The following is a 23,908-nucleotide window of genomic DNA, read 5'->3' on the forward strand; positions in this document are numbered from 1 at the left end:
TCCTGGCCGTGGATGGGATTAAGGACTACCCTTCCCTAGCGTCTCAGAAAATACCGAAGATTCTCCCATGTTCGAGACTGGGATGCTTTACAGACCTTGCCTGGAGTTGGGGGAAGGATAGGAAGGAAGAGGGGATCCGTCCCAGCATTCCACAACACACTCCAGTACTTCGGTTTTTTACCTCAGACTCAAGTATTCCTCACTTGCCTGGCCAGATTTCTCACGTGTCTAGTCCCATTTCAGGACCCAGAACGTCTTGCCTGGCAGACCCCTTGGAGACACAGCCATTTTGTGAAAGGGGGCACTGGAAAATATCTTTTGAAGGGTGGGAATTTCTCAAGAAAAAAAAGTCAGCTAAACCAGACTCACAGGGGTGGGGGTGGGGTAAGGCACCTCGGAGTGCATGCTGGGATTAGGGCTAATTAAGATGTTGACTGAATCTATGCTAATCATGTCCCACCAGACTCTGCTGGATTAGTATGTAAATTGGTAAACTCTGTTCTGAAATTGCCCTACCAGCTGAGGTCTAATTACTGACTAGACATAACAAATAATAATGGGATTTGTATTTTAGGATGTTTAATTATGGAAATACGCGTCTGGAAAAAAATACCAGTTGTATCGCACAGAAAGCAGATTCATAAGGTTTTACCAAAGGGTTATGAAATTTTACACCTTTGAGAAGAGCACGATGAACTGGGCTGGCTGGGGGGTGTCCTTTCAGAGATCTAGCATCGGGGAAGGGGGACCAGAATCACAAGGATTAATTCGCTGCTTGAGTAATTTCCCCAAAGCTTCTCAAAGACTAATTGTTTCATTGCTGATACACAGCATCTTGTGAGCTTTTAGTTCTATCACCGAAAGCACTGGAACTCATCCACGAAGAATAACCCAGATGCTATGGATTTAGCGCGGCTACCCAGTCGTAGCATGCATTCAAATGGAATTAAAAGCAACAGGCCAACAATCTTTGTAGGAAATTATGTCCCTAAAATGGTTGTTCTTCACCAAAATTATTCTCTGACACTGAAAGCATTAAATTTATATTTCAGAAAATGGTTAGTCCAAGTCTGGAGCCAGAGAGTGTATTTCATGGTTTTAGAGAAAAGCAGCTTGAGCTCTAGAATTCACTGAACGGGCACCTCGGGACAGAAACTTCTTTGCAACCATTAATTGCATCATTCTGTGACCCTGTCGGAAAAGTAACGAACATAGGAAGAGTTACAGAGTTTGGGACAGAGTTGTAATAGTGGCCTCTATTTGCCCACCATATTGGCATATCTTACATAAATTTCAAGGCATATGGGTGATCATTAAATCTTTATTAGGTTTTACATCATAAAATAAATTATTCATGTTATTCTAATATATACTGATATCTTTACAGCCCTTCTGCCTACATTTAGCTAAACAAATCTCATTTGCATATCATTTTTATTTTAATTTAGAACAGTTTTGTTATGAAAATATAAGGCTTAAATGCCTATTATGTCCCAATTACGTGCCAATTTCCCACACTCTTCCAGGGTCTAGACAGTGCCTTACAAATGAGAGAAATTTCACATAATTAACAAAGATGGAGGATTTCCTTGGACGCATAAGAAGTTTTTGAATGTTTGCTCTTGCTGTTAGGCGGCAAGAGGATGGGTATTATCAAATACAATTCAGTAAGTAAGCTTGTGTTTGCAGTAGCTTCAAGCCTCTATGTATTTGAAGTTACACATGCATATGAAAATTAAATTTGTTGACCACTTTACTTTGAATCAGTGAAAACAAAGCGTTAACTTCTCCTTGCGGTGCAGAACCCTAGGGGAGAGCAGCTCACCATTACTGTGACCCGAGGGTATCTAAACTTTGCAATGGAAATTCATTGAATAGTAATTTTTAATTGAGAGCTCAGGCTATTTGTCTTTGTGGATCTTATTGGCATGTTGATAGCTGTTTATTTAGGTTTCAACTATGGACTTTAGCTTCTTTTTTCATTAGTCTTAAAAATGTAAGACAGGCTAGATTATGCTTGATTCCCTGACAGTGGAGGAGAAAATCGAAACAAATTTTGCCTTTCCATATGATACTGAGCTCTCACCTTTGAGCGTTGCTATTAAGCTTGCATGATGACATCCTCCTGTAGGCAATATATCACTGAAAACATTATTTTAAATGCTATTTCCCAATGCCCAAAGGCACCTGTCAGCAATTATACATTATTTACTATTAAAACTAATCATGACCTACTCGAAGCATTGAACCCAGGGTCAGAAACTCTGGGATGATAATTCTAGCTCTGTCCCCTTCTTGTCATGAGTTTTGGGAGATGCTGACGTGGGGTTAGAATGTGGGGAAGGTTCACTGGAAGTGTTTTGCCAACACATATGCAAGCAGAATGTAAGCCTGAACAGATGTCATCTTGAATGTAAATCTCCCAGCTATTGGCTAGCAAGCTATTGGAGAATTCTCACATTTTCTGGAATTCTCACTTTGAGGCAAATTATACAATCGCAGAGAATTTTTTCAACAAATGGGCTTTGAAATCCCTTCTCATTAAAGCAAACTGCAGATCATCTTGATAAATAGGAATATTGGTTCCAAGATGTGCCTACCTTCAGTCATGGGGATATAAGCAAACTCTCCCAGTTTGCTGTTCAAGTGGAAAAATATCATCACCGGTGGCTCTGAGCATCCATCTTAGCTAAGTGGGTTGAGCGGCGTGCAAGCAAGTCTTCCAGGCTAAAGGGCAGAAGCCAGGAGTTCAAGTCTGACTGTGCCATTCTCTGAGACTCTCGTTCCATCGCGAAGGGGAGCCTTTCTAACAAGAATTGCAAGGGACAAATGAAATCGGATGTATGCCCAACACACAGTGGATACCAAGTAATTGTTGAACAGATATCTGGTAGAAAAGGTTAAACAGATCTAAATTGTTCTGTCACATAAATTAAGAAGCAAATTTAAGGGGCAAGCTTTCATATCTTCTGAGAGATGTAGCCATAAAAGAAGAAAAAGAGACCACATTCCCATCAATAATATCTTTTGGTATTTGCCATCTAATGATGACGTGTGTGTGTGTGTGTGTGTGTGTGTGTGTGTGTGTGTGTGTAATATAGAGAACCCACAGGCACATGTTCTATAATTTCATGTTATAACTTCTACAAAGATTATAGAATAGTTTAAAAAAGATAAAAAGAGAATGTAAAAAAGAAGTGTACATATATCTTTCTTCGTAAGGATGATTGTTTTTAAAGACCACCTACAGGCTGAGCGATAGTGAAATCCTCAGGCACACGGTGCAGCTCCACCCAACAGCCCAGGCAACGATAACAATCATGAAGAGCGACCATATCCGAATACCAGAACCTTAAAAAGTATAAATATCATTTTAGGATTCCCGAGGCATTTTAAATTTTTATTTCAAAGTGGTTCTGCCTGGTATATTGAACCCACATCCTCGAAACACACACACGCACACACGTGTAGCAAAGGGAGAAATGAGAGGCAGGGGTGGAAATTTCACTCTGTTGACCATTACATTGTGACCTCAAGCAGGTTCCATAACTTAACCCCTCTCTGCTTCGATTCCTCCATCTGAAAGACCGACGGAGTTTTCTAGCATTGTCACAAGGTTAAATGGGAGAGTGTATAGAAAGTACACAGCACGCTGAGCCCTTTGATGGATGCTTGTGATGACCCTGCATCTGGTCATCTCGGCCTTCTCACTGCTTTGCTCTTTCCTGCTCCTTTTAGAAAAGGACTATGTGGGATCCCTGGGTGGCGCAGCGGTTTGGTGCCTGCCTTTGGCCCAGGGCGCGATCCTGGAGACCCGGGATCGAATCCCACGTCGGGCTCCCGGTGCATGGAGCCTGCTTCTCCCTCTGCCTGTGTCTCTGCCTCTCTCTCTCTCTCTCTGTGACTATCATAAATAAAAAAAAAAAAAAAAAAGAAAAGGACTATGTCCCCACTTCAGATTTATCCAGAGGGCCTTGGAACCGTCTCATTGCTGATAGTCTTTTTCATGGTGGCAATAGAGTTTCTCCGTATGGATATAAATTCTTAGAGAGCAGGGGAATAAGATAGTTTTTTCATTTCACCCTTAGGCCTAGTCCAGTGCTCCAAACAAATGTTTTATTTTATCGCGAATGACATGCTGCTGAAGGCCAGGAGTCTGTGGGAATTTGCCTCAGAAAAAGCCACCTTGAAATGTACAGATAGCCCCCATACTAAATATCCCATAAGATTATAATTAGTTGTTAGGCGAGGCAGTGGAGTGTAAGAATTAAAGCCAGGGACCTACCTGGCTTCAAATCCTTCCATTCCCCTTGCAAATTGCTCGAATAACCTCTCTTTGCCTCTTGAATAACCTCTCTTTGCCTCGTTTCTTCATCTGAACAATGGGATGATAATGCTACCAATATCTGCCTGGGAGGGCTGGTATGAAGATGAAATGTAATGTGCTTGGAATAAGAGAGAGCACTCCATAAATATGATTTATTTGTTCCTATCATCATTACTATCAGTCTTCACAGATGGATTTTGAACTGTGTGAGCAAAGATATGCTTCTGGCCACCACTGAATCCGCAGCTCCTAGTGCAGTGAGCACACTCCCCAGAGTCACCTACCTTCTCTCCCTCCCATCATGTCATCCATCCAAGTCATCCCCGGCACAGACTCTTTCCTCTCAGCTGTCCTGCCAATGCACTCTAATATCTCTCGAACCCTTCCCTTCTCCCTTCCTCTCAGACTCTGCCACAAGGCAATTTCTCAACTCCTCTCTCCTACGTTCCAGTTTGGTGTCCTAGTTGGGCCTCTGTGTCTATAGGGTTCTTTCCATAAGCTTTCTAACACAAAAACCTGATTATTTCTCCTCTCCACTTAAAATCCTTCTGTGGCTCCCCGTTACCTATAAGAGCATGGAGTAAGTAAATACCATGTAGCTCTAAAGAAATATTTTAAAGGGTGTGGGAGTCAGAATAATGGCCTCCCAAAGATGTCTACGTTCTAATTCTCCAAACTTATATGTTACGATATGTGGCAAACGGGACTTTGCAGATGGTATTAAGGCTATTGGGATGGGAGGATTTCTGTGGATTAGCTTGGTGGGTCCAGAGTAATCCCAAGAATCCTCAAAAGGGAAAGAAGGAGTCAGGAGAGTCAGACTCAGAGAAGGAGATGGGTCAGTGGAAGCAGGCCTGAGAGTGATGTGGAGGCCATGAGCCAACGAATGCTGGTGGCCTCTAGAAGCTGGAAAGGGAGGAACAGATTCTCCCCCTGGAGCCTCCAGAAGGAATGCAGCCCTGCTGACACCTTGGTTTTAAACACATTTCAAAAAAATGAAAAATAAAAAATAAACACATTTCAGGCTTCAGATCTTCAGGGCCATAAGAAAGCAGATTTCTGTTGTTTTAGGGCACTCAATCTGTGGTAATTTGTCATAGAGTGATAGAAAACCAGTACACAGGCAATTGGATAGCTAGTGCCGACTAAAGAAATGTGTTGAGGTCAATTGATGGCCAAGCTATGAATGGGCCAGACTAAGGCATCAATACACTTAGAAGCCTCTTTTATTAATGACATGCCATCGTTGCCTTTCTCTCAACCAATAGTTTTAGAAGGATGGCAGGAGATGCCTTTCCCAGGTTTCTACAACCCCATCCTTTCCTCTGCTCCTCCACTGGAGGCTGGAAGCGAGGCAAGTGGGAATGGAGACCCACATCCTTACACAAATAGAGGAGGAGACACACTGGTGTCGCAGCTTGCCCACAGACTGGCATCTGGGCTGGGATGATAACCTGGCCACTCCGGGCCCCAAACCAAAGCAAGATTACTTCTCAGTTCCCCTAACCAAACAAATCACATATGCTGCATTCTATATCCTAACCTAATATGTCGTTTCTACCTTGATGTTTCAAAAGCACTTTTTACACATAAACACATCCAGCACCTGCCCAATCCCTACTTACATCCGTCGGCTGTCAGCTCATAAAGGAACTCAGGGAACAGGCCGAAACTGTCAAGGGAGATTCTCTGGAAGCATTAAGATAAGCTGTAGGGAATTATCAATTGATATGGGATCTGGGGAGAAAGACGGGGTGTTAAGAGAGAGACAGCAGTACAGACGTAGCTAAAACAGTACTTCTGTGGAGCAGGGGACAGATGTGTGTTGGCTACCCTAACAGTTGCATGACATGATTTCATTTTTTAATTTCCTGGGCTTCAGTGTCCTCATCTTTAAAATGGGCATAATAATATCAATTTGCAGCTCTGTTGAGTAGATTAAATAATAACATGGTTGTTATGAGGCCCAGGCAGTGGTGGATTCAAGAAACACTCATTTCTTTCCCATGATGCCCTTTCCCCATTGATATCTTTATAAATCATGTACATTACTGTGACATATCATTTAACAAAATAAACATATTTAACCAAAACCATCTAACATAAAAAACTAATATATCAAGGCAAAACATGAGAAGGAATGGTAATTTACAAGCTGTAAAGATCCAGCTTGCTAAAACGTTTGGCTCCATATTTTTCCAAGTTGTACAGAGGCCAAATTAATTCACGAGAAATCTCACTTTTGAATTATTTAAATGCCCAGTGATGAGACTAACACACAGCAGGTCCTGTGCAATGTGAGAGGATTATTGATTAACCCAATGCCCAGGTTCTAAGTAGCCAGTAATATATTTTAATGTATCAATAATTCAGGAGAGTGAGCATTTTCTGTCGTTGCTGAAACCACACTGGCAACCAAACCGTGTGACCCTGCACAGCAATCGTTAGAGCCTCAAAAGCTCATCTGTTCCCTTCTAGCCTTGGCCACCCCTACAAGGAGCCCCACGGAAGTAGAGTTTTCATCTCTCAGGGCAAACGTGGGCCACACTAGTGACACCCAGGCACTCGATAAATACAGGCCAGATGAATGAAAATCTCATAAGGTGGTAGTGCAGAGCAACCAACAAAAGTATTTTAAAAGATCAGCCTGGAACGAAAATCAATTCCAATAAACTTGATGCTCTCAGGCTCAAATATTATGAAGGTAAATAGTCTTCGAAACTGGAACGAGCACGCAGTAGAGAATGGTAAATAACATTGATCAAATCCTGAAAACCTCCCAGGTGTCCTCGGAGTTCGCAGACAAATTGATTAACTGTTATTTCACACTCAGGACCACCCCCCCCAATTAACAGCCTGCCTTCCGTAAGCAATTCCAAAAGGCAAAGATAAAACTGTTGGGTTGAATTAGCATTTTCAGTTGAGGAAGAAGAAACTCAAATGGAGAGGATATCGGCTTTCCCTTTTTTGTAAAGCATCCATCAGGCAAATAATTAGCTCATTTGAAAGAAAGATCATGTATCTTTTCAGGTGTTCATATTAATATGCACGCAAAGAAGCTATTTAAACAGTCACACACCTTTTAAAAAAAGTCGATCGTTATGAATGAAATAACATTTTTGAATATTCTAATCATCGGGTCATCCGAAGAGTGCAGAATTAAGTAGCAAAAGTTCTCTGGGCCTACATCAGTGGGAGTTAAAACTGCAGACCTGGGTAACTAGTTGGGGTTGAATCATTGTACTCGATCATTGTTTTCATGATGTGCAGGTTCAGTCGGAATGATCTGAAGTGCAGTATTTGGAATATGTTAAGCTTAGAAACTAAACATCTGCCATCAGAGCTTTGCACAGAGCATGGCTTTTAGTTTTATTTTAATGAGGAGGAGCTACAATGCAGAGAGCCAGCTACATTAGGCAGCATCCAAACTTTCTCCGGGGGGGAAAAACAACAGCAGAGCTCACCACCCACTCCCTGTGGGGCGGGGGAGGGGCCGGCAGGGTTTTGCAGGAATTCGGTCCTGGAGACAACAGCTGTCTGTTGCTTAGATCTTCTCCACACATACTGCAGCTCAGAAGGACTGTGGTAGTTAGTTTGCAGGATAATTTGCCTCATACTGAATTAATGCTTTTCCAAACCATTCAGGCTTAGCTTTCCCATGGTATAATAAAAGGGTATATATACATATAGTATCAAATACGTATATAAAGGGCACCCGGGTGGCCCAGTGCTTGAGCCTTCTGCCTGGGCTGTGATCCTGGGGTCCTGGGATGGAGTCCCGCATCAGGCTTCCTATGGGGAACCTGCTTCTCCCTCTGCCTGTATCTCTGCCTCTCTCTCTGTGTGTGTCTCTCACGAATAAATTTTAAAAAAATCCTTAAAAAAAAGGTATATAAATATATAAATATAAAACAAAATGTGTATATACATATATATGTGTAGGATTTTATATATACATACATAAAATAAATATATTTATGTATATATACATGTATAAAATACAAAACACTTACAAATGTATAAATATATATATGTAAAATCCCACAGAAACACCAAAATCAATCTGGAAAATACCAAAATGGGATCTTAGGGAGTAATCTGTGCCAAATAAGATTTGGCAAGCTGCGTCCTTGAAAATGCTGAAGGAGACGGGGTACCTAAACTTTCTGATTCCCAGTGGCTTCCTCATTTCTTCTTTCCAATCAGAACACTGTCTGAGGAACACACTGAGAATATATACTTCTACGCGACTAACTCAAAATTTCCTTTTCCTCATTTTAGTGGCCCCCCTCTCCCCTTATCTCACCCTGTCTGGAACTTACTTTGGGGACTATTCGGTTTATTAGCAGTGTTTTGGGTCTGCACAGCCCTAGTTACGAAACAGGTGAAACATGCATGCTCGCAGGAAACAGACAATTTGGAATTTTCCAGAAAGGCCCGATTTTCTACCCCCCTCCCCCACGCAGTCGCACCTCCAAATTGATCCAATTTAGATATAAGCCCTTTAAAAACATGATGATCCGATAAATAGGCGCATTCCTACACAGAGTACAGTTTCTGTGCGTGCATGGGCTTTGTTGAAGTCAGTTGTTCGAAAGTGATGCTAATCAAGTTTGGGAAAAGTAAAATGATGCTCCGGCTACCGGTCCTTTGTGCGGGGACACAGCGCCGTTCTCATACGTTAGGCAGAGACAATGCGGGATGTCCCCAGAATCGCCCACCAATTTCCCTTCCTTCCAACAAGGGCCTTTTTAATAAAGCAATTATCGTAGCATCTCAGAAGAGGAGAAAGCCAAACAAGCAAACAGGAGCCTTACCAGCGTCTCCTAGGGCGGACGAAGGGAAACAGCCCCCCGGCGGCTCTAGGCCAGGGACCTGGGTTGCTTGAGTCACTTGAGCGAGAGGACCAAGACAGCTGAAGTCTTCCTTCCCTCTGTTTGGTTTCTCCCCAGCAACCTCTCCCGGGATTTTTCTCACAAAGCACTCTCCTACTCTCTAATCCTCTCACAAGGAAAACCAGCACACACACCAGATGACTTCTGCAGAAGCGCCCCCCCTGGGGAGCGGCGGGGAGGGGGCCGGACGGGCTCTGCTCGCTTTAATCCCTGCGGCAAATCCTCGCGGAGGCTCCGGGCCTCTGTGCTCCCCCGGGACAGGACAGACCTGGTACCGAACCCGGGACCAGGACGGCTCCCTGGCAGGCCGTGGGATGAGCATTCTGAGCTTCCCACCCCGCCAACACACACGCACACGCACACCAGGCAGGGCCTCCCAGGGATGGGAAAGGTGGCTCAGCCTCAAACTTCCTGCCACTCGGATACCTCTGTACACCCCCTCCCAGGACAGAACTCTGGCAAAACAAGTTGTGCCGAAATCAGCTAGAAGCTGCCCGGGTTCACCCAGCGCTTTGAGCCCTTGACACTTTAGAGCAGCTGCTTGTTTGGAATTTGCCCCCCACCCCCAAACTGAAGACAAACCAAAACGCAAAGGAGAGGCCCACTATTAAATATGAAAACGTGGGTCTGCACGCTCTCTCAAAGATGCTGCGAGTGACCGTCTTTACAAAATTTCGGTTTTGAAAAATCGTGTCCTAAAAAGCAGCAAAGAAAAGTAAATTGCTGAGCTGTAAGGCATGACCCTTTCTAAGATTTACAGTTTACCTGCTCTTCCCAGAGGACAGGGTTCGCCCTTGTATTTCACGGCGATAGTCACACCTTGTAAATCCAAATCCCCTTCTCACTGAAGACAAATATCTTACATACAGTTCAGATAGGCTATAATCAATCCGGAATGGGCCCCTCTCCCCTCAAGATTTAAAAAAGAAGACTTACCTTCCTATTACATCATTTAAACCCCCGCAACGAATAAATCAAAGAGGAGACAAGCAGATGGCACAGTTCTACATTTTGCAATGAGGGCTGTTTGCCTTGGAGTCATTATTTCTAAGGAGACGCTGCTGTGCTCGTGTCTCTGTTCGGCAGCATGCCATTTGGGCCTTTGAAACAAAATGAATCGGCTTCACACCACCAGCTCTACCACATACTAACACTTCAGAATGCCCAAAGTGGGGCACGCCGCCTCTTTCCGTAGTGACCCCGCACAGAATCAGAGGTGACGGTTTGATGGATGAGTTTCCCAAGAGACAATGCAATCTGTGACATCACGGTTCTGTGTGCACCCCCTACCCCAGGCCGCCATCCAGCCTTTCCTCTCTCAAAAGAAAACTGCCTCTGCTTGGTGACAATGCCATCTCCATAGCAAACATGAACCTGGGATGCATGGCAAATGCTGTAACTTCTCTGTCCTTAACTTCTGTTTTCTGATTCTGCTTTGCTGGGGGTAATAGACACAGGGCAAGGTATGAATATACTGGGTAGAGAATGAGGCAAAACCAAACAAAAGTGCAGGACTCAATATCCTCAGTAACCTACAAAAGGGACATTTTGCTTGTTTTTTATATCACCATTAAACACTCACACAATGATACTAAGATCTTTCTGTTACATGTGATTTAAGGGATTTTGCATTAAAATCAGATGTAAGCAACCACAAAGATTTTAAGTGTCTGTATAAAGACTTTCAGACTTAACTGGAACTCATTTAATATCACAATTTTCTTGACCAGAAAAGATTTTCCTTCTCCGCATTATCAACCAATATATAGCTCTTGAATTGACCTTGGCCGTTTTGCTCTATTCCATGTCTTAGTTATTCTCTGTACTAGTATGCATCACCTATCGTAACATTTAAAATAATACTTGGGAAATCCAATCGCACACTGAATACAAACTTATTGCAAATAAAAGCTCTCCTATCTTTATGACTCACATCGTCACCTTTGTCCTTTTCACCCATTTAAATTGTTTAGGTGTTTAGCACAAGGAGAGTAAAAAACCCAGAAGATATCTATGTCTACATCCACATCTACATCTTTTTTTAAAGATTTCATTTTTAACTAATCTCTACACTCAACATGGGGCTCGAACTCACAACCCCCAGATCAAGAGTCACATGCTCCACCGACTGAGTCAGCCAGGCACCTGCTCCCCTACTACATCTTATATGTACATCTACATGTAACATTTCCATCTCTCTCTCTCTCTCTCTCTCTCTCTCTCTCTCTCTCTCTCATTTATATCTACATCCGTATCACCTATATCCATATCTACCTATCTAGTGATGAATGATCGGTAAATCTATCTACATAAAAATTTTAAAAACCTTTTGCATGGCAAAACACAGCATAAGCCGAATCAAAAGAAATGATGAACTGGGACAGAGGGCCAATCTCCTTCATGTTTAGCAATTGCCTAAACGATGAAAAGAAGAAGACCCAGCACCTAAAAGAAAAATGGGCAGTGATTATGAAACACAGGAGACGTATAATTGGCCCTGAAATGTATGGAAAGATGTTCTTTCTTACTTGCAGTAAAATAAAAATGCAGATTAAAAACTATACCAAGATATATATTTCTTTCCTGATGGAGTAGCCTAAATCCAAAGATTGGCCCCATACACCAATGGTGAGGCTCTGGGGAAACAGGTTCTCTCATAGGTTGCTGGTGGGAGTACAAAATACTGTCACAAATACGGAGGGAATTTGGCAATAAATAGTAAATTGACAAATACATATACCCTTCCATCCAGCAATACCACTTTTAGGCATCTGTTCCACAGATTCATCAGTACAAGCACAAAATGTCATACATTCGAGCAAAATCATGGAAACTACACAAATGCCCAGCAGTAGACTGATTAATTAAAGTACTGTGCACCTGCAGAAAGGAATGTCCAGTCTCTAGGCACTCATCTGGATGAATGTTCAGGTAATCAAAACAGAGTGTAGAGGAGGGCATGGGCTGAGAGCAATGAGGAAAGTGCAGCAGGAAGTCTATATACACATGTGCCTGTACTTGCAAAAAAAAAAAAAAAAGGACGTCTGGAAGAGTAAACGAGAATCTAATAAAAATAGTTTCTTTTAGGGAGAGAGAGTGACTAGAGTGGAAAGGGAAGAAGTGGACGTGAGACTCCTCTGTGTTTACTCATTCTTTCATGTCAGGGGTCAGCAAACCAAGGCCCTGATGACCACAAGGATCCTCTGCTTGTTTTTGTAAATAAAGTTTTATGAGGAACAACCATGCCCATTCATTGCATATTATCCATGGCTGCTTTCCAGCTACAGTGGCACAGCTGAGTTATTGTACTGAGTGGTGAACCGCAGGCCTACAGAGCCAAAAATGTTTACTACCTGGCCCTTTACAGAAAAAAGTTGCTGATCCCTACTTTTCGTGGTGAGTTTTAGCATAATGCAAGAGATAGTCTTAAGAAGATGGGGTGGATGTCCCTGGTTTCTACTTTAAAAGATGGTAACTTGAGATCAGAGTATTTGTGTCCAAATCCTGGTCGTCCCCGTCTGATTATTTAACTTCCCTGGACTTGCTTTCATCATCTACAGAGTGATAACTCCTTGGCTTTGTTATGAAGATTAAATAAAGCAAGGAGAACAAATATGGAAACACTTGGTAAATTCTAATCCAAAAGACCAACCTATTATTATTATTAATATTGGAAGGTGACAAGCAATGCACACACATATGTACTTAGTAAGAACAATTAATATTAGAATAGCCCCGAAACTAAAAATTTGCAGAACTTAATTTTAAAGCATTGCCTTTAAACTCTTCTGCACTTAACATTTTTAGGTTATAATTATACCAGCTCCGGTCACATGGTAACTCTCAGCTCCCATCTGTTCTCTATAACCAGTCAAGTCATTGTGGCGAGTCATCTGACAACACTGACTCAGAGGTAAAACCCTACTCAAGGATTTCACACTGCAGTAGAATTATCTGGTGTTCAGAAAGCCCTAGAAATTTCTATACTTGAAGGTATCTTTCTGTTCTTGCAATTGAAATTCATCTAATAAAGGTTATCTTACTATGAAGTGTGGTATATTAAGTGACTAAGTGGGTCTGGGATCCATCTGGGGATTATAAGCGACAAACACATAATCAGACTTGAGTAAGAGACTCTCACTCTCAAAATTCATGTTTGCATAATCATTTTTTCTTCTTAATTTAAATATTTGAATGTATTAGCTTTAAGTTAAAAGCCAGAACTTCTTTTTGATAGAAATATCAGTGGTTTTTCCTATACTCAATGATCTTTCCTTTTTAGTTATCACATTTCTAGTGACTGATTTTGCCACAGTATTTAAAGTTTGTTTCTAAATCATAGATATCTGAGCCTCTAAAGCTACATTAAAGTGAACCGCCCCAAACTTGCATCAGAATCTCTCAGGGGCGCCCAGATGGCACAGTTGGTTAGGTGTTGGACTCTTGGTTTTGGCTCAGGTCATGATCTCAGGGCTGTGAGATCGAGCTCCATGTTGGGCACCACGCTCAGCACAGAGTCGGCTTGACTTTCTCTCTCCCTCTCCCTCTCCCTCTGCCCCTCCTGGTCATGCTGTCTCTCTCAAATAAATGAATAAATCTTTTTAAAAAAATCCCTTAGGACATCTGGGTGGCTCAGTGGTTGACTGTCTGCCTTTGGCTCAGGTCCTGATTCCAGAGTCCTGGAATCGAGTCCTGCATCATGCTCCCAGCAGGAAGCCTGCTTCTCCCTCTGCCTGTGTCTCTGCCTCTCTCTCTCTGTGTCTCTCATTATTAAATAAATGCAATTTTTTAAAATAAGTGCAATCTTAAAAAATCCCTTAAAATAAGCAGATCATTTGACCCGCATTTCTACTTTGGGGAAATGATACTGAAGAAATCACGCTATGGAAAAAAAAATCACGCTATGCCTATCATCCTGTATACACAAAGGATGTTTATATTAGGAAAGCAACAACAACAACATCAAAACACTACTCACAACTGAAAGGTCTAATAGTTAGGAATCAGCTACAGAAGTTGCAACATGGTCATTCAGAGAAACACTGCTATTCCTGGTATCCACTGCTGTGCCACACCACCTGGAAATTTACTGACTTAAGCCGTGTGAATTTTTCTCACAACCTGTGATTTTGGAAGGGCTTGGTGGGGACAGCCACCTCTGTTCTATTTGGCATCAGCTACTGTGGCTTAGAGGCTGGAATCATCTGAGCACTCACTTACCACACGGTTGGCAGTTGATGCTGGCTGTTGCCTGAGACCTTAGCTGGGGCTGTTGGCTAGAACTCCTATGCACAACCTCTCCTGTGTGGGATGGGCTTCCTCATAATGTGGTGGCTGGCTTCCCAGGGTGAGCGTCCCAAGAGCGGGCAAGGCAGAAGCCATATCACCTTTTAGGATCCCTCTTGGAAGGCATATGGCATCACTTCTGATGGATTGAGGCAGTCATAGACCTTCACCCAGGTTCGAGGTAAGGGGACATAGATTCTACCTCCTGGTGGGGCACAAGGTTCAGAAGGGGGCAGTGAATAAAAAGGTTGCTGTCACTAGTTCAGAAAGTACAATCTTTCTTAATTATGCACCCAATGGAAGGATATAGCAGATCCAGATTTATTGACATGAAAGGACATTCAAATGACAGTGAATGCTGAGTTGACAGAAATATGATGGCAAATATGATGCCATCCAGTAGAAATAACGCTGGCACATAATAGACACTCAATAAACATTTTTTGAGTAAGTCTTTGGATAGAAATGAATTATGCTTTATGTTTGTGTCTGTATTGAAGATAGTCTAAGGGAAACTACCAAAACGTGAACATTGGTTATATTTCTGTGATAGGATTGTATTTCAACTTTTTAAAGATAGTGCGTTTATAATATTCTTATAACGAATGCTCATAGAAAATTAGAAGGTATTTCAAAATGAACCTCAGAGGGCAATAATCTGAGTTGTCACAAAGGTTGACCTAATTTTTTTTTTAGATAATTGAAAGCTAATTAGAACGTTCATTGGCAAAACACTTGTTCCTTTTTCTGCTTGTTAGAAGAATTTATTGTTTAGCTATCTGTAAGCATTTAATTGATGTAAAGTATTTAAGGGATATAAAAATAAGAATTTTCTGAGATCCCTGGGTGGCTCAGTGGTTTAGCGCCTGCCTTCGGCCCAGGGCGTGATCCTGGGGCCCTGGGATTGAGTCTTACATCAGGCTCCCTGCATGGAGCTTGCTTCTCCCTCTGCCTATGTCTCTGCCTCTCTCTCTCTCTCTCTCTGTGTGTGTGTCTCTCATGAATAAATAAATAAAATCTTAAAAAAAATAAGAATTTTCTTTTTTGTTTATGATAACAAAAGAGCATAAAACTATATTTCTTAAAAATAAGATATCTTACTGAGGGGGGCACTTGATGGGATGAGCACTGGGTGATATGTTATATGTTGGCAAATTGAACTCCAATAAAAATAAATAAATAAGTAATAAAAATAAGATATCTCATTAAAATAAATGTAATTTGTCTCCAAATTAGTCCTGGATGAATGTAATAATAAATTCATATTTTATTTTATTTTTAAAAGATTTTATTTATTTGTTTGACAGAGAGAGAGAGAGAGAGAGAGAGAGAAAATGATCAGGGGATGAAGGACAGAGGGAGAGGGAGAAGCAGCAGACTCCCCCATGAGCAAGGAGCCTAACATGGGACTTGGTCCTAGGACCCTGAGATCATGACCCCAGCTGAAGTCAGATGCTTAACCGACTGAGCCACCCAGGCACCCCTAATAAATTCCCTTTTTAATCACTGAAATAGTAGGATATACTTCAATGGGAACCAGTATATCAGAAAAGCAAAATTGTGATGTGCATGTAATGCATTATGTTACACAGTCACTTCCTTTTTCCCAAACATTCAGATTCTTAAAAATATGTGAAATACAAATTATTTTTGGAAGGAAAACTGCCAACCTCTCATATAACAAATACTTTGAAAGCACTGTTAAACCAAGATGTTAGTAGTGGGGCCAATGTGAACATAGAAGTTCTTGTAGTAAGAGAGCAACGGTCAGGGAGTCGGGCATTGGATGAAGCTGGAATAAACAAACAGCCCTAATATAATGAGTCATTGGTGTGACACCAGGAGGAGAGTATTGGTTTTAAGATTATTTATTTACTCATGAGAGACACAGAGAGAAGCAGAGACACAGGCAGAGAGAGAAGCAGGCTCCCTGCAGGGAGCCCGATGCAGGGACTCATCCCAAAACTCCGGGATCACGCCCTGAGCTGAATGCAAATACTCAACCGCTGAGCCACCCAGGTGTCCTGAGAATATGGTTTAACCAAACTCATAAACTGGTTAAGAGTAACCAGCTTTTAGTAAACTTAGTCATGCTTGTATTCAGCTGTAGTCATTTCCCTTTACTTGACCCCAACTGAAATCTCTACTACTTCCTGCTAGAGCCCTCACTCCAACCCTTGAAAGGTCACTACTCTAAAAGAATACATGGATGAACTCAGCCCTGATTCTCTAGGAAAAGAGTTCCACTGTCAACTCTTAATGACAAAATCATTAACATCCTGAATAAACACAATTCTTCTTTCTGGAAGTTAGGGTCTCCCATCCTCTTCTGGGGGATTGGATCATTGTTTACTTGCATCACACACACACACACACAGACACGTACACTTTATTAATGCAGAGTCAGTCATTCAATTGTAAATTTAATCTTCCCTGAGCAGGTACTCTATGATGGGACATGCGCTGTAGGAATGTTGTGCATCAAGGTCCAGCCTTCCTGGAAGGCCACAACATTCTCTGCAAAAGAGTAAGTGCCCTTCACCTTTCTAAAAAGCTTCCCCCACCCCCCACCGGCAGTTTGTGAGTTAGTTGCTTTAAGTAATGACTGTTCACTGTAGAAAATTTGGATAGTATGTTCACTAACTAGAATTTAAATAAAAACTTGAAGCATTAAAAAAAATCGGATATTAAAAAAACTAAGAAAATAACCACCTATAATTCAAAAACCAAGTATTATTAACCACTATTAACAGTCTGATACCCCTATTGATAGGTAGGTTGGTAAGTAGGCAGGCCAACAGGTAGACGGATAGAGACAACATTCAATTACTTGAGTTTACACTGGATATGTATACATTTTTACATTGTGTCTTTTTAAAAGTGTCATTATTTTTATCTTTAACAATTTTATTGAGATACACATCATAACATTTGCCCATTTTAACTGACTTTCAGTAAATTTACCAAGGTCTGCAACCATTACCAAAAGTCAGTTTTAAAACATTTCCATCATCCAAACAAGACTCCTGCACTTGTTTACAGTTTATTCCAGTTCCTATCCTCAGGCCCTGGCCACTCCTTCTTGTTTCTATACGTTTGTCTTTTCTAGACACTCGATATCAATAGAATCATATAATACATGGTCGTGTGTGTGTGTGTGTGTGTGTGTGTGTGTGGCTTCTTTCACCAAATAAACTGTTTTTGAGGCTCGTCCATGTAGTATCATGGATTGTCACTCCATTGGTTTTTATTGCTGAGCAGTACGTGTAGCTGTTTATCAAATCTAGCATAAAAACCACTCAGGTTTAACTATTCCTTTGGGTCTTCATTTCTTTATGAAGTCTCTTGTGTCAGGTAAAATGTGTATTAAATATATGCTTTCTCTTGTTAATCTATTGTTACAGATGCCCTAGCCACCAAGGAACATAGAAAGGTAGAAGAAAAAAAGTATTTTTCCTCTCCTCCAAGAGTATTTATATTTAGTTGATACTTATCAAATAATCATTATGTGCCAGCCCACTGTCCTAGGGGATGAGTTCACTTTAACATCTAGGAAATGCAGTGCTGCTCCTGCTTTCCAGAGGTTATAGTCTATTTGGGAAGAAAAAAACCTCAACTTGAGGGAATAATAATGTGAGCGAGAACTATGGAACAGGAGGCATAAGTAGCATTACAGTGGAGTAACAAACTCTAAGTTTTTGTGAGCACCCACTTGGAACTCCAGAATTGGTGAAAAGATTATGATTATTATTTTTAAAGGTTTTATTTATTTACTTATTTGAGAGTGAGAGAGAGAGAGAGCAAGGGAAGGAGCAGAGGGAGAGGGAGAAGCAGACTTCACGTTGAGCGTGGAGCCTGATGCGGGGCTCGACCCCAGGACCCTGAGATCAGGACCCTGAGATCAGGACCTGACCTGAAACCAAGAGCCGGACACCCAACCAACTGAGCCACCCAGGCGCCCCAGTGAAAAGGTTATTTTCAGCTGAAGACATTTGAGATTCAACAGATGCGGAAGGGAAGTCTTCTCAGAGCTTTCCTTATCTGACTAAAAGCAGAAACTTCTGGGCTATGAGGACTGCCATAAATTCTTTTCAGAATGGCTTCTGCTCCTAGGAGAGAGACCAAGAGTAAACCTACCAGAAATCCCCTCTCTGGGGGAGTTTCCTGATCATGGAGAAGAATGAAAGACGACTGGTACCCGCAGAAGCAAGCAGTACCTTAAATGTCTTTCCGCTCTCATTTGTTCTCCTAAAAGCCCATCTGGCTTTCCTAAAGAAACTCTCCCAAAGAATTCTTTTCTCCCCACTCCGTTCCCCCCTAAGTTAGGTATGCAAACCCCAAATTCTAACCACCTCTGTGAGTCACTGGTCACCAAGCCCTGCCATGTGTCTGGGCGCCACCCTCGTCAACACAGGATGCCTGTTCTCTTGCTAATATTGTGCAGACCCCCAGTCCCTACACCCAAGGGGGCAGAGGAAAGGCTTCTCCTTCCCAACGGTCCCCCCACCCCCAAAAAAGAACCAGCTTCTGGAGGACACATAGGAATCAACCAGGAAGGGTGGGAGGGATGGTGGAGAGCAAAACTAAGAGAGGCTACCACTTGGGGTGACAGAGCCGAAGGCTCCCCGAGGCTGGCATTCTGTGGCGTGAGGGAGGGTGACCAAACAGAGAAATGGGCGGAGGCTGGGTGGTGCTGTCCATTACGAAAGCTCCTGCTCACTTGAAATGGAGTCAGGCTGACCGAGGTGGGCTGCAGGTGGAGAAACACACACCAGGGTTCAAAAGCTTCGTGGGCAAAAAGAATGCAAAATATCTCACTAGCAATTTTAAAACTATTGATTATACATGGAAATGATGGATAACTTGGCTTTGGGGGTTAAAGAGAAGATATTATTCTAATCAGTTTTATTTATTTATTTTTGAAGTCACTGATAGAGTTTTCATTTTGCTACCTGAAAAATCTTAATTACGGATGGGTCTGGCATTACATTTCTAGTGGACGGGGCGCTGCTCTAGGCCAGGGAGGGCCTGGCGAGCGAGGCTAAGACTCGTTTGTAGGACGATGTACCCCCAAATCGCAGGGGCTCGGAGCGGCAGCTAGCAACAGTCTGACTCGAGTACATTCCGGCTGATGACGACGTTGCCTGGAACAAACAGAAGGCTGAGCTCTGTCCATAATCAATCCCAGTGGGTTTTTTTTTTTTTTAACTGTTTTTGGAGAAGTAATTATTAGAACAATTCTCATCTTCCTTTGCTTTCTTGTTTGTTTGCTGCACCTCCGTCCATTTCAAGAAACACTGGGTGCCGGGGACCCCCTCGGGTCCCCAGTAGCACTTATCCATTTGTAAAAGAATCGCGAGGTGGGAGACTCCATCCCCTTCAGGCATCTACCAGGTGGTTTGGCTTTTCAGTTACAAAAATCTGGTACTTCCTCCAAGAAATAGAAACAATGGATTAACGGGGCTCTCTCGGCAGGGGGAAAATGCGGACTTTCTTCTACAAAGGGACCCCACTGCCAGCTCTTAATGGCTCTGTACTGATCCTTCCAAGGATCAACATTCAAAGGACTGGATCCCAGACTGCCTCAGGGGACATTCCCTAAACTCAAATCACGAGTCCAAACAAAACCTAGAAGAAACCCTAAGAGAAACCAAGAGAAGCTGGGAGCAGGGAACTGGGGGATGAGCGCTGTCTCTCTTTAGCGGGAGCTTTCAAAATAAGGAAACCGAGGGAGATGATTGATACAGGACTGCCTGTGTCCACTCATCACCGACGACATTTTTTTTCCATTAAAAAAGTCCACTTGAAGTCTCCTTAAAAACAGAAAAGCTCAAGTATCTTTACTGACGATTCAGTGCATTTGTTTAAAAACACAGAAGACGCTCATGAATTGATTGCAGGTTTTGGCCTCTTTCTGAAGGCCTGGCACCGTGTCTGCGGTGTCCTGCGGCGGCCGTTTGTTTTCGGAGCGGCGGCTGGGAGGCAGGGGGTGGGTGCACGCTGACCTGTGATGCGCGGTGATGGAAAGCAGGTTTTCTCCATCGCGGCACCACTGACCTTTGGGGCTGGATCATTCTCTCTTGTGGGGGCTTGTCTCGGCCATTATAAAATGTTCAGCGGCATCCTTGGACTCCATTCATCACATGCCAGTAGCAGCACCCACATCCCGGCCGTAATTGCCAAAAACGGCCCCAGCCTTTGCTACATGTCCCCTGGAAGCCAGAAGTGCCTTCCTCCTCCTCTTGAGGAGCACCGACGGAATCCCTTAAAATAGAGCATTTATAGAAACACAGACTTCAAAGTCTCGACGTGGGTTTTCCCAGTTGTGTCTTACTCCTGAGTGCTATGATGCATACCTTTGATATGTGTCTTTCTAAAATCTTTCCAACAAGTTGGACAGTGGTGGAGAGAACACATTTTCCACAGAGCCATGACCCTCTCAGGCAGGCTGAGGTCCCAGCTGTTTGGAAGACCATTGACTGGGGAGGCTCCGGCCATGTGTTGGCCTTCTGCTGTGCTGGGTCCTGCCCTGACCCTATGCTACCATCCAAAAGAAACAGAGAACTGAAATGGTCTCATAACACCGATCTGTGTTCAACCTCGAATGAAAGAAAACGTAAGGAATGGTCCATCTTAGTTTTTCACAAACGGATCTCATTGAAATGCACAGCTTACGTCTTGACAAGTGCACAATTCTGGGCAGAGCGTATAGTTAATAGTACAATACACTGCACTTATAGGAGTCTGCTATGCTGGATGTTGAACTAAAGGGGATTCAGGAAGGGTATTGGGGTGCCATTCAACAGTGAGGGGGTCAACATCCTCAGTGACCCCACTTTCTACTTTATGCCGCCACATAACCCATTAAAGGGGATCAGAAAGTGCTGTCCCAAAATATGCCACTTTGGCGTAAAGATTATTTTAAGCTGAAGCCATTGAGAAATAGCAGACACAGAAAAAGCTCTCTGCTCTCCTCTAAGGGCAGGGCAGACATTTCCTGTAGGCCGGGTTCCCCCCTCCACTTTCCAGTAGCAGAAGGATGAGACAACTGTTATCACGGGGCGGGGGTGGGGGGGCAGCACTAATTAAAATCTGCATAGACAAGTCTTACTGAAATAATCCTCATCCTCCATCAGGTTCCCCTATATATTTGCCTTCTCACCATTTACTGCCCCTAGAAGTCTTTCTGTTGTCTTGTCACTTCTCCACAAATTTACAGCCTTTTTTAAAAAAAAGGATTTTAGGGGATCCCTGGGTTGCTCAGCGGTTTAGCGCCTGCCTTCAGCCCAGGGCGTGATCCTGGAGTCCCGGGATCGAATCCCACATCAGGTTTCCTGCATGGAACCTGCTTCTCCCTCTGCCTGTGTCTCTGCCTCTCTCTCTCTCTCTTTCTCTGTCTCTCATGAATAAATAAAATCTTTAAAAAAAGGATTTTCTTTATTTTAGAGAGAGAGAGCGTGCACGCACACAGAGTGGGGAGGGGCAGAGGGCGAGGGAGAAGGATAGAAGCAGACTCCCCACTGAGCTGGGAGCTCTACTCCGGGCTCCATTCCAGGACCTCGAGATCATGACATGAGCCAAAATGAATCGGACACTCAACAGACTGAGCCACCTTGGTGGCCCCAATTTATAGCCTTTTGCTAAAATAAGTGTATTAAGCCTCCAGGTCTGATAACCTCTTCGGGGTTTTCACTTCATTTCTATGAGGCCCCTCCCCCCAAAGTGCATATTCAATAAACTTTTTTCTTCTGTTAATCTGTCTTTTGTCAATTTAGTTTGCAGGGTCCCAGGCATTGAACCTAAGAGGGTAGAGTGATGGACTCCTTGTTGGCACCTGGATGAGGCCTCCCGTGTCGACATAAAACAGACCAGATGGACACGTCATGTTGCTATTGTGCAAACAGGCAGGACTGCTATCTCCTGTCTAGAAACAACTTTACCAACGCTTTTATTCCACCGGCTGGCCTCACCAGTTCTAACCATCACTAAATGACGAAAACCCTGGGCAGCCCTCCCCCTAGCCCACTACAAAGAGTTGCCCTTTTGAGCAGCAACTCCGTTGCAACCTGAAGGCTGAAGTTTGGAGCTTTGCCTTCATGACTTAAACTTGGACACTCACACTGGACCCATCATTTGTTTTCTGTAGCCCTGTTTTGATAGGTGCGGCTGGTCTTTCCCTAGAGCAGTTACCTTGCCCCTTCCTCCTGAAGAATTACGTTCTACTTCTTGGCAGTGCTACACTCAGTCTTTGAGAGGCAAAATGAATTTCTGGACACTACGGAGTCTGTAATTCCAGCAATCACAAATACACTCTTTGAATACATTAAAGAATTGCCAGGATCTTTTCACCTAACATCATGTAGTTTATAGAGAGACACTCGCATGTAGATAAGGTCAAGTGCCTAGCTCGGTACTTTAATCAAGTTTTACTGTAATGCAGTTGAAAGGTAGGTTTATCTATAATGTAGCGATAACTGTTATAATTTTCCTTATACATATTTTATATCTCATGGACTGTGGAATAGGAAGAGGGTCTGAGTATAGGAAATGGGGGTAAAGAGAAATTTTTTGAAAGTTTCTTACATTTAGGAAAGTGGGATATTAAGGGAGGCAGCTTTGAGCTCTCATAAGGAAAGAACCGGATTTGCCTTGGATGGATAGAATTAAAGAAGAATCAATATTTTTGACTAAATGATTAGGAAAAAAAAAAAAACCAACCCAGGTCACTGTTACTCTGTGATAATGTGAAGTCTACATATGCAAAGGTAATGTTCTTTTCCATCACCGGTTGGAAAAAGGAATTTGTAGACTTTAGCATTATTTTTTCTAATGCCATCTACAAACAAACTGCTTTGAAATTCCGAAGACCAAAAATCATTTCTTTAGACAACTAGAGGGTGGCTTGCAAGCCTGAACACAAACCATTGAGAATGCAGTGCTGGAAACTCCTTTAAAAAAAAGAAACACGTAAAATCCAGAACAGGCAGACCATTAAGCTGGAAAAAGAAATGAATATAACCTCGCAGGCAAGAAGAAAAGCAAATACTCACTCTAAAGCGGCCGCTGTTGATGCAAGCAAAGGTTAGAGCAACAAGGCTACTTTCTAACAAAGTGTGAATCCCATTAGTGCTGAAGTGTTATCCCTCCTTAGTCCTTCCATCTCAGCCAGAACAGAGTTAGGATTTTACTTCCATCTGCATCTCAAGGCTGGTAAATAGGACCCATGGAGACGGGCAAAAATGGTGAAGCCATTCAAAAGGCATCTTCGTCTTCGCGTAAGACGTTGACATACACACAATAGGCAGTGGCCCAAGTCTGCCCAAACACCCCTTTAGCATGCTTAGGTGGACAGAATAGGGAGCTGGCCTCCCCCAGTTTCCCAGCATCCCCTGCAGCCCCC

The 23,908-nt window shown here is 42.8% G+C and overlaps 1 protein-coding gene across 8 annotated transcripts in view; it reads right to left on the reverse strand.

The window, feature by feature from the left end:
- Positions 1-23,908, reverse strand: part of MID1 (midline 1) — a 593,315-nt gene that overhangs the window by 197,733 nt on the left and 371,674 nt on the right. Inside the window, exon 1 of one of the 8 annotated variants that reach the window (XM_072744779.1) lies at positions 10,159-10,474. The exons of 3 other annotated variants lie outside the window; for them this stretch is intronic. The gene's annotated coding sequence lies outside the window, so the exon portion shown is untranslated. 4 more of the 8 variants (XM_072744770.1, XM_072744771.1, XM_072744769.1 and 1 more) reach the window with 4 other exon arrangements.

This window comes from Vulpes vulpes, chromosome X, assembly GCF_048418805.1.
Source record: "Vulpes vulpes isolate BD-2025 chromosome X, VulVul3, whole genome shotgun sequence".
Classification (NCBI taxonomy): Eukaryota; Metazoa; Chordata; class Mammalia; order Carnivora; family Canidae; genus Vulpes; species Vulpes vulpes.